Source organism: Panthera uncia (genome assembly GCF_023721935.1).
Source record: "Panthera uncia isolate 11264 chromosome A1 unlocalized genomic scaffold, Puncia_PCG_1.0 HiC_scaffold_17, whole genome shotgun sequence".
NCBI lineage: Eukaryota > Metazoa > Chordata > Mammalia > Carnivora > Felidae > Panthera > Panthera uncia.
The window spans coordinates 99,687,983-99,701,867 of record NW_026057577.1 but is presented as its reverse complement, the minus strand read 5'-3'; the positions used below and the strand labels follow the sequence as shown (position 1 = coordinate 99,701,867).

The 13,885-nt window shown below is 35.0% G+C and overlaps 1 long non-coding RNA gene across 2 annotated transcripts in view; it reads right to left on the bottom strand.

Annotated features, from left to right (window-relative positions):
• Positions 1-1,165: 1,165 nt before the first annotated feature.
• Positions 1,166-13,885, bottom strand: part of LOC125934456 (uncharacterized) — a 114,470-nt gene continuing 101,750 nt past the window's right edge. For both annotated transcript variants that reach the window (XR_007461408.1, XR_007461409.1), the window contains 3 exons: positions 4,875-5,008; positions 3,683-3,850; positions 1,166-1,245 (listed from right to left, as the gene is read on the bottom strand). This is a non-coding gene — a long non-coding RNA (uncharacterized LOC125934456). The remainder of the gene's footprint in view (positions 1,246-3,682; positions 3,851-4,874; positions 5,009-13,885) is intronic.

The window sequence follows — 13,885 nt, the reverse complement described above, 5'->3', positions numbered from 1 at the left end:
TCTATTAGTAAACTAGTACTAGTTTAGTAAAACTAGCTTTCCTATCAGCCTGGCATCACTTCTTGGACAAAAGCTGTAGCAAGGTTTCCCATACACTAAGGTTCCCCTAAAAAAAGGAATTATCAAGACACAGTTCTCTGTGTTAATCCTTTCAGTTCTACTCTATGCCAGGACTATTCAGTCATAGTCCATGGGGAGTTATGGATATTTAAGTACATTGTCTATTGTCAGCACCTTCTACCTCTAAGTCCTATCCACTCAGGTAAGTAAAAATGTTGTAGCACATAGCTCCACCTATCCTCTGGTTATCTGCATAGTGCTTGAAGAACATTTGAAAACCTCTCTGTGGCAGTCTTAGGCTCCTGGATGCAGGATAGGTCAAATTTCCATTCTGGGAAATAGGGAAAGAGAATACACTGAATGGCACGAAAGGCTCCATCAAAGGGACTAATGGGGATTTCCATGGGGTGTTACGGTATTAGTCAAAAAAGCATTAGGCCTTTCATTTAAAGGCAGCTGCTATTCCTTGAGATAGTGGCAGAGCCAAACACACATATTTTAAAAGCACTACCAACCAATCCAATACTTAAACATGTAAATTCTTCCTAGGGGGTGGATGGTTCAAGCTGCACAGCTAACACCAACTCATTTTTTGCATTTCTTCAAACAAAGAGAACAAAAGAAACAAAATTTGTTACCCTTGATTATTCAAACCCTGACTAGATACATATATATAGTATCTATAATATACATATACATATATATAGTGTCTATATATAGTATCTAAAATCACTTCAAAAGAACATTTGACAATGATCAGGTCTTGACCTCCCAAACTAAGCACCTAAGGAAGGACTACAAAGTGTGTTTATTGGCTGTTAAGGAGTATTCTATCCTTTAAAGGGATGACAAGATATTAGAACTTATTTACTCTTACTGGATGTCCAAGAGATCTGTGCTGGAACTCAATGTTGGAAAACATGGCATTCAGAAAGACTGTCTGAGGTGGCTTTTCTTCAGATTCTTAGGAAAGGATTCTGTCTCTTAGTTCTCAATCCATCTTTAAAAGTTAGGAAAGAACCCTGAGGTATAGTATGGAAATAATAACTTTGAGGACTTTTCCAGAAATTTCCAGAAACCAAAATATCTTTCTCAAAATTTTAATGGAGGAGAAAGTTCTCCCCAAATCCCTTGAGTTAACCTCCATATGCCAGTCTTCTGTGATTTTGTATAGATGGTTAAAGTCTGAAAGAGATTAAAAAAAAAAAAGTCAATGTGAACAACTAATGCCTGTTAACTGGTGATTAAGTTGTGTTACCAATACTATCATGACATTTTACCTCTGTGATGTGATATAGGATATAATTAGATTCATCCAAATAGACCTACATTTCTCAGCTGAAAATATAATCTGACAGAACCCTTATAAGAAAAATATTGGATTATTTTTCATAATGTTATCTCTATTTTAAAGAAAGGAAAGGACTACCATGAAGTAGATAAATTATGCTAAGAATTGAGTGTAATCTCCTTGCCATAGACTGAATAAACTGGACACACCTGTCTCTTGAGGTTCCTATCCTACAACCATGCATTCAAAACTTCAACTCTTCTGACTTTACACTCACTTTCCTCTACGTGAAATGTGCTTCCTTCACCCAGATTTCACAGGGTTACTCCTTCTTACAGAGTTACTTTCTTATTTCAGCTCAGATGTTAAACTTTTCAGAATGATGTTTTTAACTGAACAATCTAAACTAACCCCATACCCTAGGTAACTCTCTCTGTTTTTCACATTTCTTATTCCTATCTGAAAATCTAGCTTATTTGTTTATTGTCTTTTTATCCCTAGAAGAATATACATTCTATGGAGACAGGAAACTTATATATCATGTTTATTGTTAGATTCTTATTTTCTATAAGAATGACTAGAGTATTTGTTAAGAAATGAGTGAATTAAGAGTACAGTGGTTTTCCAAGGAAGAAAAATTAAAGATTTTATTTCTTCAGTACTGGTTATATGCCTAATACAGTACTTGACATATCATGAACACTTTGTTAGAATAGGATACAAAATACAATTTAACCAAATGCTGATCAATATACAGGTGACACTTGAACAACACTGGAGTTAGAGCTGCCAATGCCCCCCTCTCCTCTATAGTTGAAAATCTGCATGTAAGTTTTGACACCCCAAAACTTAACTAATAGCCTATTGTTGACTGGAAGCTTTACCAGTAACATAAACAATCAATTAACACATAGTTTGCATGCTATCTGTATTACATACTGTATTCTTATAATAAAGTAAGATAAAAAAAGAAAATATTAAGAAAATCATGAGGAGGAGAAAATACATTTATTGTACTGTGCTGTATTTATATTTAAAAAATCCACATGTAAGTGGATCCCTGTTGTTTAAGGGTCAAATGTAATTAGAAAATGGTTAAAATAACCCCAGTGTCTTACTGTGTTATTGCTTGCTATCCCCATGGGTGAATAAAATTAAAGGCATGTGTAGTACATTTTTACACATTTCAGTGGGGGCTGTATACCGTTGTTGACAACTGGCTCCCAGCACTTTATTAGTGTTACACTGAGACATGCTTTAGCAGTTCTGTACTCATCTGTCTCTAATCAAATGCAACCAAGTCTATACCTTATCTGCCTCATGCCTCACTCAAAGTTTCCATGTCTTGTTGGAATCCATCAGAGAAGATGTTCTATACTTCAGCATGGTTGTCAACTTCTCTTTATCATTAAGCTATTAATCTTATCTGGGGATGTGACCCTTGGTCATTTCTGCAATAGCTATGACCCTCTTTCCATATTAGCTCTAATAACAAATTTGGAGGTCCCATCAAGCCTAGGAATGAGCCGTGCAAATAAATATTATTCCAGAGTTAATGGTTATCTTTTCAAACAATAATCTTGTCCTCCAACCTGCTAGGGAGCTCTCCTGAAAGATAATTAAAACATTGATAAAGGATTGAAACCTAATATGTCTCCTCCCCAAACTCTGCCCACTCTCACTACCCTTGAATTAAAGCAAGTCCATCCAAGCAAAAAGTAAAGTGAATTTTAAAAGATTCCAACACCTTCTCATCTGAGGTCCCACCAGGTTACTGCTAGCTTGTTTGGAATCTGGCTGCTTCATTATTGCTTTCAGCAGAATTAATATCAACTGCCTATTAGTTGTCAATGTCAATATCTTTAAAATCCCTTGACCGGATCTCTAATGAAAAGACATTAGATGATAAGGCAAGTGATTTCTCTACTTTCTTTTTGGTGTCTGACATCATTAATGTGATTAATGAGGTGACCAGGGAACCCAAATCACTCGTCACCATTAGATTGCTAGTACAATAGCCAAAGCTCAAAGGTGGGGAAGGAATGGGAACAAAAGTATTCTCTTATCTCTGTTGTGTACTCTATCAAGGAGACAAATGACCTACCTACAGGTGTGTACCTGTTTGGAACAGTAAATATTTGATAATAGTAAAGGCTGAGAAAACCACAAATACATGTTTATTTGCTTTCGAATTATTTGTAATAACTAACAAAGACTTTTTACTGGTAAAGCTTAAAAATACATTCTAGATGATCAAATAATGATTATAGAATATAAAACAAATAGCCATGTCAGTGCCTTTTAAAAGGAGTAAAAGGAAGGTACACTCACCAACAGAAGTGATTGGCTCATGTTAGTAAAAAATCCAACAGTAGTTCTTGCTTCAGGCACAGCCAGATGTATCTTCCCCCTCCTGTCCCTTTTGTTCTTTCTTTCTCTCCCATTGTGCATCTGTCCCTCCTTTTCTCTGCTCTCATCTACTTTGTTGTTTTCAAAATCCTAGGGAAAGATAGATGAAGAGCCAGTGAGGATTGAAAGAGAGAACTTCTTTTCTCTCATTGTAGTAACTTCCCAAAGTTGATACAATGCAGCTTGGGTCACTTGCTTAGTCTTAGAGGATGAGAATATAATATATATTGATGTGTTCACATGAGTCCAGTCCTGTAGAAGGGGGAAGTAGTTCACTCCAATGTGAAACATACTCCTAAGAGCAGGAAACTGCAATACCTTTTTACCAAAAAGAAAAATCAAACCTGAGCATCCAAATAATGAAATGTATACCAAGTAGTGTTTTTTAAAAAGAAATGGGGTTTGTGTTTAGTCATGCAAACTTTTTTCTGCAAAGTTATGAACTGATGGGCATTCTCATGCGTGGCTGGTAGGAGTATAAACTTTAAAATTTTCCTGGAGGGCAATTTGGAAACATTTTAAATATGAACGTATACCTTGATCAGGCAACTACCATTCTAGGAATTTGTATCAAAGAAATAATAGTAAATCTTCACAAAAGTGTAACAAAAGTGATGTTTATCTCAAAGTATGTAGGACATCAAAGAATTGGCAGCAATCCAAATGTCCAAAAGGTAGGGGAGGAAATTAAAAACAGCATGGAAAGTAATATTTTTACATTTATCTACTTACTTGTCTGTTATTTATTTAGTTAGTTATATAATCTGAACAGATATACACCCAGAGGCTCAAAGTGTTTGTCTCTGGGTGGTTGAAATGTGGGTGATTTTTCCTGCTTTCTTCTTGCTAATCTCTATTCACTAATTTGTCCCCAGTGAGTATAAACTTGCATTAATTGTGTAATGTTTGTATTCTGAGATAGGACAGCTTGAACACAGACTCCATAATTTGCTCCAAACATCCTTTCTAAGTAATACTGTATTTGGACGGGAGGCATGGAATGCAGGACATAGAACACCTCTAACGCGTCTTTAGGGACCAAGAATCAATTAGAAACCATTCTCTTTTGTGTCTGTCCTAAGCTAAGGGGCTAGACCCAGGGGCTAGGTCTTACCTATGTTTGGGGTCTGTGGTGATGATTCAGGTTTCTTGGTAGTGAGGGAAATCAGCAAGCAGGTGCCCGTGCTCCTCTTCCAGAAAGACTATGCCTGCTTACTTGTTGCACGTGGGCCTAGTGATGTGGAAAGCCTAGAAGGAATTACATAGGAGAGAAAAATGCCCCCAGTCCCTGAAAAGGGGGGAGGGCTGCCACTATAGCCCAACTTCACATGATATTTTAAAATTAATTCCAGATACAATAATCATTTAAATGCAAAATATAAAATAGTTAAAACATTACAAGAAACTTTAGAAGAATATTTGTATAACCTTGCATTATACAAGAGTCTCTTAAATAAGATAGAAGACCTAAAGGCACTACCTATGTAATATTTCATTACATAAAAATTACAGATTTTTCATGCCAGTCATATTATAAACAGAGTTAAAAGTGAAGGGAGAGACTGAGAGAAATATTTTCAACGCTTGCCATATTAAGGGTTAATATTCCTTATATTAAAAAAAATCTCTAGAAATAATTAGGAAAAAGAAAAGTAACTAAAGGGACAATGGACAAAGAGGGAATCCTAGTGGTTACTAAACATACAAGAATTCTCTTAACCTCTTGGGGCTTAGGGGAATGTAAGTTAAAACAACAATGAGATGCCATTTTTTCACTCATCTCATAAAGAAATAATAATACAGTAACAATACAGTGCTGATGAGGAAACAGGGATATATAATCTTTATGTAGCAATTAGTAATATGTAATAACTGCTTTTGGGAATTAATCAGGCAAAAGCTGTTAAAATTGTAAACACCACCTTTGACCCACTAATTTCAATTTGGGAATCTATACTATAGACATAAAAATCTTTGTGTTATATGAACAAAATGTCCATTGCAGCAATATTTTATTGTGGCAAAATAAGAAAAAATAAAGGGCCACCAACAGGGGAAATGGTTGGATAAATCACAACACTTCTACTCTATGCAGGAATCCACTTCTATCCAGAAGAATAGGCTAAACCAGTGGCTCGTAAAGTCTGGCCCTTGGCCCAGTAGTCTCAGCATCACCTAGGAACTTGTTAGAAATGCATATTTGACCCCACTCCAGACCTATGGGAATGTCTGAGGATGGGGCCTGGTAATGTGTCCTAACAAGTCATCCAGTTCTGATGTGTGATTCTGATATGTGGTTACATCTATATCGACTGTCTTGAGAGATCTATTCATATTGTTACATGAAAAATTAAATTTCAGAGTAGTATATTTAATGTGATGCATTTTTATAGAAACAAACATTAATAAAACACACATTTTTGACGTGTACTCATACTTCCATACAAGAAAGCAGAACTTGTAGAATGATACACCTGCTGCCATTAACATTGATTAACGAGGGAAAAGAGTAGGGGGAAAAAATAACCTCTGTCTCCATTCATCTCTTTCATTTTTCACTGGTAACAGTGAGCATATATAACTTTCCTAATTTCAAAAAAAAAAAAACATTTAAATAATAAATTAAAGAAAAAACAATCAATGAACCTAGATTTTTACCTGACCTATATCAAACAGACCCATGCTAATCGGACATCAATTTTGGTAAAAAGATTTTCCTTTCACCAAGCCTTAATTGGCCTTCAGACTTAGCTCGTGATGGTCTTGACATAACCTTTCATTAAGCAAACTCTTTAAATAGGTAGATGGGTCAGAGCAAAGATTCTTGGATTTTGCTTGAAGGGGCTAAAAAGCACAATTCCTCTGGATTATTTTCTCCAAACTATCTTCATTAAAGTTAAAGTTAAAACCTATCCATTGGACCCTCTGAAAAGATTATAGTCCCTGAAAGCAAATTATGTAGATGCCAACATACATAGTAAAACTTCAAGCAATTTATTAAATGTGAATTTTGTCCACTGGTATTTATCCCAATCCTTTCCAATGTGCTTTAAATTATAAATTGTAAATGTGTAAAAACAATGTTTCCTATTTAAAACCTTAAAATCATTCATTGAAGTAACATTTTTAAGGTCAAATAAATCAGATGTTGAATTATTGTTTTTTGGCTAAGATTTCCTTTCAAGGACAAAATATTCCAATAATATCACCTGAAACTGATCCTATCTATATCCAAAGTTTGTTAGAAAATACATTTACTTGAAAAGTTCTAGCAAGTCAATAGGTACACGACTGTGTGATTCAAAAGTTATATCCTAGGAAGTCACAGAAGCTATTAACAAAATAATAATGACTTCTCTGTAAATTTAACTTGTGATGTTGACTTCTTCCTTTTAATTACTTAGCTCTTGAATACAGTCAATAGTCTGATGAGCTCTGATTATGGAGAACTCAGCTAAAAATATTTTGAATTAATAATCAAATGCAATGTGACATTTAGGTTTCAAAAACTCTAATCACCCCCGCTATCAACCCATTCTTTTTCCATGGCACAACTTTAGGGTTATAACTGAAGTGAATCTCTAGTGATTAATGCCCAGGTGATTTGAATTTTGCATACTGAAAGAAAATTAAGAGGAACATTTACTTGCCCTTAAAAAAAAAATCTATAATCCACAAAACAGAACCTAGATTTAAATGTCCTCAGGCCTGAAAAAATACTTCCATAGCCTTTTATGTCATGGTGGTCTAAATGATTTCCAAGACAATGTCATAAAAAGAAGCTTTTTGTCACTAACTTAGAAGAGATTAGACTTAAATAATTTAATTAAGTTAACAAAGTCCACTGTAATACTTTAGAAATGAATCTCTTTTAATCTTCCAATTTTATTGGTTTCATTACTGTTGTAAAGAATTTCTAACCCACGATTATATCTGTGCCTTTCCATACAGCCACTCAAGAGTCCTGAGGAAAAAAACCAACTAATTTTATTATATGCTTTGGTTCTCAGCAGACACCAACAAATAGAGAAAATCCTTTCTGCCTTAGCTCTAAAATGTTTGCTCTGCATTAACACATCTCACTAATGTAAGTAAGTATATTTTTCTTCCTTCAAGCAAATATTTGAGAACCTACTATGTGCCAGTTCTTGCCAAGCATTTCAAGTGCATAAGGAAAATCAAGACAAGTATTTGACATAAATAGCTTAAATTACAGTGAAAATATTTCTCTAAAATAGTTTCTTAAATATTTTTTGTTAACTCAGTAATTACTTAATCAGATGTTTGACTTAACACCCATGCTATTTCCTACCCTATTAGTAACTGATTAATTCCTTTTACTATTTGCTCTAAGTGTTTCACTGCACTCCACAGTGTTCCTTGGGATTCTTCCCTTCATTGAGGCTAGTTGGTCACTGACAGCTGACCAAGGAATAGATCCTATATACCTTCCAAAATTATTTTACTTTACTCCTATATTGTAACACCATTTCTTTTATCAAAAAGTGTTCTGAAATGCTGGAACCAAGGAGAATATTCTTATTTAAATATTAGGAATTTGTGTCTGCATAATTTAAAATACAATACCTTCCCCTGAAAGGATTTATATGCTGGTGCTGATAGAGTTTATCACTTTTATTTGTGGTGTTAATAGAATTCAGATTTAGATATCATTTTCATGGTCTGCATTAAGAAAAAAAAGCAGACAGCTGAATAGACTTGGAAACTGTCCACGTTCAAGGCAATGAGCAGATTAAGTGTGAAGAGAAAAATAATATGGTTTTAGGAAAAAGTCTTTCTAGTTGAAACTCTCATCCATGGCCGTAGGATTATTTTTTCTCTCACTAAATCTTAGTCTGTTCTGTAGTCCTAAAAGACTACTTAGTAGAGGAAAAAATCCAATGTTGAAGAATGCATGTTACTGAAATCCCCACCAGTTGTTAATATCCCTCCAGGCCATGACCAGATTTTGCATATAGTCAAGATTCTTTGGTCATCTATTGATTTTCAGATTACTATTGTTGTCTGAGAATGCCTTTTAATTTAGAGTCCTCTCTACCAAATTCCTCCTGTTAACCAGAGGAACCACAGACCATTGAGGCTGAAAAAGTTCAAGTTCACCATCATCAGGTATTTGTTTCCCCATGCTTCCAGATGATTACCCAGAAAATTCTTCTATACGTTTGCAACAACAAACTTCTTAAAATTTTGATGTCATCCAGTAGAAATTTTCCTGGAAAAATTCTTTACCTAAAAAGTACTTTAGACTACACAGAATTCTTAGAAAGGAGATTTATAGAACCCACACTGGGGTTTCCTATTAGAACTACAACAAAGAAAATATGAACCACCATCTCCAACTACTGGTTAGGAAAGATGTTAGAGTTAAAATGCCTGGGTTTGATTCCAGCTGTGTAGTCTTGCACATATTACTTACTCCTTCTAATCTCTCTAAGCCTCAGATTCTCCACATATAAAATGAGGATAAAAGTAACACCCATCTCAAAGGGTTTAGTGAAGATTAAATAAAATAAGGTGCTCAGTACAATGCCCAGCACATAGTTCCCTTTCTATCAATTCATGATTCAACAAATATGTATGTGCTACTCTTTGGTCATTTTCAATATTTTAGTCTACCATTTTTCTTAATAAAATCTAAAAGATTTACCAGCTTTAATGGTAATGCACAGTTCCAAATGTCAGATTAGTATTTATCTATCTTCTGTAGTATTTTTTTTAATTTCTATTTTCTTATTCATAAGTAACATCTTAAATCTCTATTTTCCCCTTCCTTCTTTCTTGGTTATTTTGGTTTTTTTGTTTTACTAACTTTCTAACTTTTGCTTTTCTAACTTCTAACTTCTTCATTTTAACCTTGTCTATAGGCATTAGGACTCTGGTTATAGCAGCTTTTACTAAAACCTGTAGGCTTAGGTACGATGTGCCTCATATCATTGCTTTGTAAAAAGTTGCAATGTTTGTTACCTTCTCTTTGATTTAAGAATAATCTGGAAACGGGTTTCTATTTTCTATGCTGTCAAGATTCTTTTTGTTCATCTTTCAATTTTTGGATTACAGTAGTTATTTGAGAATACCTTTTAATTTAGTCATCTCTACCAGAAAAAAAAAAAAAAAGAGATTTTGTCTTAACAGTTAAAAATTCATAAGCATCTAAGGAAAATTTTGAATTAACAATTCTTGTAGAACTTTAAGAATTCCAAGAAAAAATTTCATAGGCTCAATGGCCTCAATGCTGAGAAGCATGGAGCAATAAGAAAAATAAAATAAATCCATATTTGAATATCTAGGTATTCAATCTATGTTGCTTTATTTTGAATTTTAAATGTTTAGTAGAAATCAGATGGGTAGAATTTAAAGTATTCCCACTTGCTTTTATACTTTTTTCCTCTCAGTTTTAATAATAAATCTTTATAATTGAAGTCAATCCAGGGACTTTTCTGGAAGTAAAATAATCAAAACCCAAGCATCAAAGCAGAGTGTTCAGTGTAAAATGGGACCAGAAGACTGGTTGCAAGTAGGATGCAGATGATAAAAGTAAAGCCTATGTTGAAAAAAAAAAACAGTAAGTGCACCATCTGAACAATATGCATGAGACATCAGGATAAAAAAACCATATCATTGTGGTACTTCTGCCTCAAGGAGAAAAGGAACCCCAGAAACAAGTAGCTTAACTTCCAAGATACTAGCCAATGACTCCAGGTGTAGGGGACTCTGCGTTAGTTCTCAAAGTTTATAACCTAACCCTCAGTCCCAGAATAACAGAACATTTTACCATGGACCCAGAGTTCTCTCTAGTTTTATTTAGGGTTATAAAAAGAAAAGACTATTTCCACAACTGTAAGCAAAGTGGTTCTCACTAAACCTTAGTTTCCTCATCTGCTAAGTAGGTACTGGGTGGCAAGGGGCCTGATTACATAATCTATAGGGTCATTTTTAGCTCTAACATTTTATAATTCTATAGGCTGGTTAATATATGTCTAGCCTAAGCATTAAAAACATATAATGAAATCTCAATTGCAAATAGCCAGTTTATAATAGACCTAACTAAAATAGTTTTGATCAAATATATAACACCCTGAAGTATTACTTGATAAGACTAGTTTTGAAATAATCCTGTCATTGATGATAAATTAGGTGTTTAGATATGAAGACTAATCATGTCAGAAGTTATTTTGTGATGCTGAAATTTTATTTACAGAAAGAGAATAAGAAGTAAACTTTTGAGTCTTTAAAATAAGTCAAGAATAGGGGCTAAATGTTTTCCATGTGCCAAATAACTGGGAATCATGAAAATAAAAACCATGGACTATCACTCTTTAACAGATGCTGTTGGTTCCCAGCCCACATCCCCTGGGTCTCGTTACTTCAGTTTGGTCCTGCACAAATATCAACCACCAGTATTTGTACCTCTTGGCCCAAGAGTCTCTGATGCCTTGAAAGGCTGCCATGCCTATATCCAGCAGGCCTAAGGGACAGGGAACTAATGCCTGTACCCCAGAGAGCAGCCTAAACCAATTACTGAATGGAATTGCTATATAAATGCACAGCTTGCTCACCCTGCAGGCAAAATACGTGTTTTACACCATTTTTCAGAATTTCCCGAGGTGTTAAGATCTGGCCACCAGTAGCAGTGGCTGCCTTGATGGTGCTTCCTATGCTGGCTACCTCACTCTCTCCATATCTCTTCCCTACTTCCCTACTCATGTTTATTTGCACTTGAGTCTTTGTCTTAGGATCTGTTTCTGAGATTATCCAAACTAAGACTACCAGAAACACATTGATCTCACTGTGCAAGTAAATCTTTATATAAGGTAAGATTTTGTCCTCCACCACTCCCCTTAAACACACACTCATGCTCTTTGCCCAAAATTAGGGGGTGGGGAGTGGGGGGAAACTTGGCAGGAATCTTGCATGTGCAGTGAAAAAAAGCAATACACACTCACAAAAGAAAAATAAATGTGGAGGTGAAATTTAACATCTAACCTAAAAACAAAAATCATTAACAGAAACTTTTTCACAAATGAAGGTATTATAAGCTGAAGGGGTGGAGGGAAAAGGGATTATCCCTTTAGTTACCATTTCCCTGCTTTTAGGAGAATTTTGAAGATAAAGACTTAGACAAGCATATTTTATCAGGGTTGGTGTGAGTTAAGGGTACATTCTGCTGAACACTGGTTCTGAGTCTAAAAGCGAAATCTTGGCATAGACATATCATGGATATAATGTTAACATAATGCTGTTATGTTAAGGAGCTCAGTATGTTATCTGTACACATACAGTGAGAACCAAGATGGATCAGGCAGGCTTTGGAGACCTTTAGAGACTAATAAAGAAGAAGTTAACCTTTTATAATTAGCTCAAGACTCTAGGAAGAAAGGTAAAAAGAAACTTCAATGTTTCTTCTAAATCATCCAGCTCAGCTCACCAAGTTAGGAAAAAAGTTCACTTGTTCAAAAACTCCACATGTACTGTCCTTCAGGAGCTTGGCAATAGCAATTGAAAGAAGAGTGGACATGCTCCAAAGAGAGAAAGAAAGTTCCATCATCCCAACTTTGTTTTCAGTATAAAGACCACACACAAGGCAAACTTTAAATTTTACCTCAGAATGACTGAAGAATCAATTACTATTGTAATATCTTGGCTCTCATGTGCAAAAGTCAAAACTCTACCTTCCCAAATGTCTATTTTCATATCTCTGAATCACTCATGAACACACTATGGGTGACAGGCATGCTGCTTTTATCTGGCTTGACTATTGTGGAGCCACTAATATTAATAGGCCTGACCCTAGGTTAAAATCATTCTGATGGGGATAACAGAAATTAAACGTTTGACTGATTGTAGACTTCTTATGTCACCTCTGCTTATAACAAATTGAGTTTTGGGGCATCTGGGTGGCTCAGCTGGTTAATCAACCAACTCTCGACTTAGGCCCAGGTCATGATCTCACAGTTCATGAGTTTGAGTCCCACATCGGGCTCTGTGCTGATGGTGTGGAGCCTGCTTGTGATTCTCTCTCTCTGTCTCTCTGCCCCTTCAGCATTCTGTCTCTCTCTTTCTCTCTCTCAAAATAAATAAATAAGCTTTTAAAAAATGAATTCAGTCTTTTTTACGGATCCTTTTTCCCTTCCTTTTTTTCTGATCTCTTTCAAAGGGAATTTTCTTGGTAAGCCCAGTCCCCAAGATTTTATCATTCTAAATTTGAAGAATAGATAAAGTAATTCTGAATGGAGGAAAGGGTATGCTTCAAAAACCACATGGTCTGGGGCTTCATAAGACAGAAAGTAAAGGGAGAGAATCAAAAAGAATCAGGGACTAGTATGATATATGAAAATTTGATAAATTAAGATAAGAAAGGGTATTTTATAGTGTTGTTGAATTACAGAGCTGTGATTCAAATATAAGACATTCAGATACTTGTCTGTAAGTATAAAATTATATTATAGTAAAGTATCAGTATAGTATAATAGAGTATAGTATAGTATAGTATAGTATAGGAAGTATTGTCTGCAATACTAAACTAAGCTGCCTCTCCTACTCTCCTACCCTTTTCTATCCTGAAGCTATTTGCAAAGATGTAAATGGGTCCCCACAGCACTAGCTGGACAGTTTTCAAATAATCTATTAGAAAATCAAACCACCAAACAGGCATTAAGCTATCATCTTCCCATCAACTATAATATCCTTCTGTCTCTATAAGACAGATGTTTAGATGTGTATATTCTATCTGGGAAAAAGTGGGAATTTTATTTCAGCTTTCTGTGCATCATTAGGTTGCTGGAAATCATGGAAACCTAAATTACACATGTAAGTTATTTCATGCATTGAGACCTCTTGTAGGAAGAAAGCAGCAATCAAATCAGTCAGCTCAAATCATCCTCGACATTAGCAAGGTGGCTGTAGGATCATTTTAAGAAATGACTTCCTGTTCCTATTAGCAGACTGATTATACTCGATATTCTATTCCAGAAACATATCACCATACCAGTCTCCCAAAATGTGTAGTAAAAGAATATAATTTCTTTGCCAGTGTTTACATTCAGGTCAAAGTTCTTAAAAAGAAAGAAAGAAAGAAAGAAAGAAAGAAAGAAAGAAAGAAAGAAA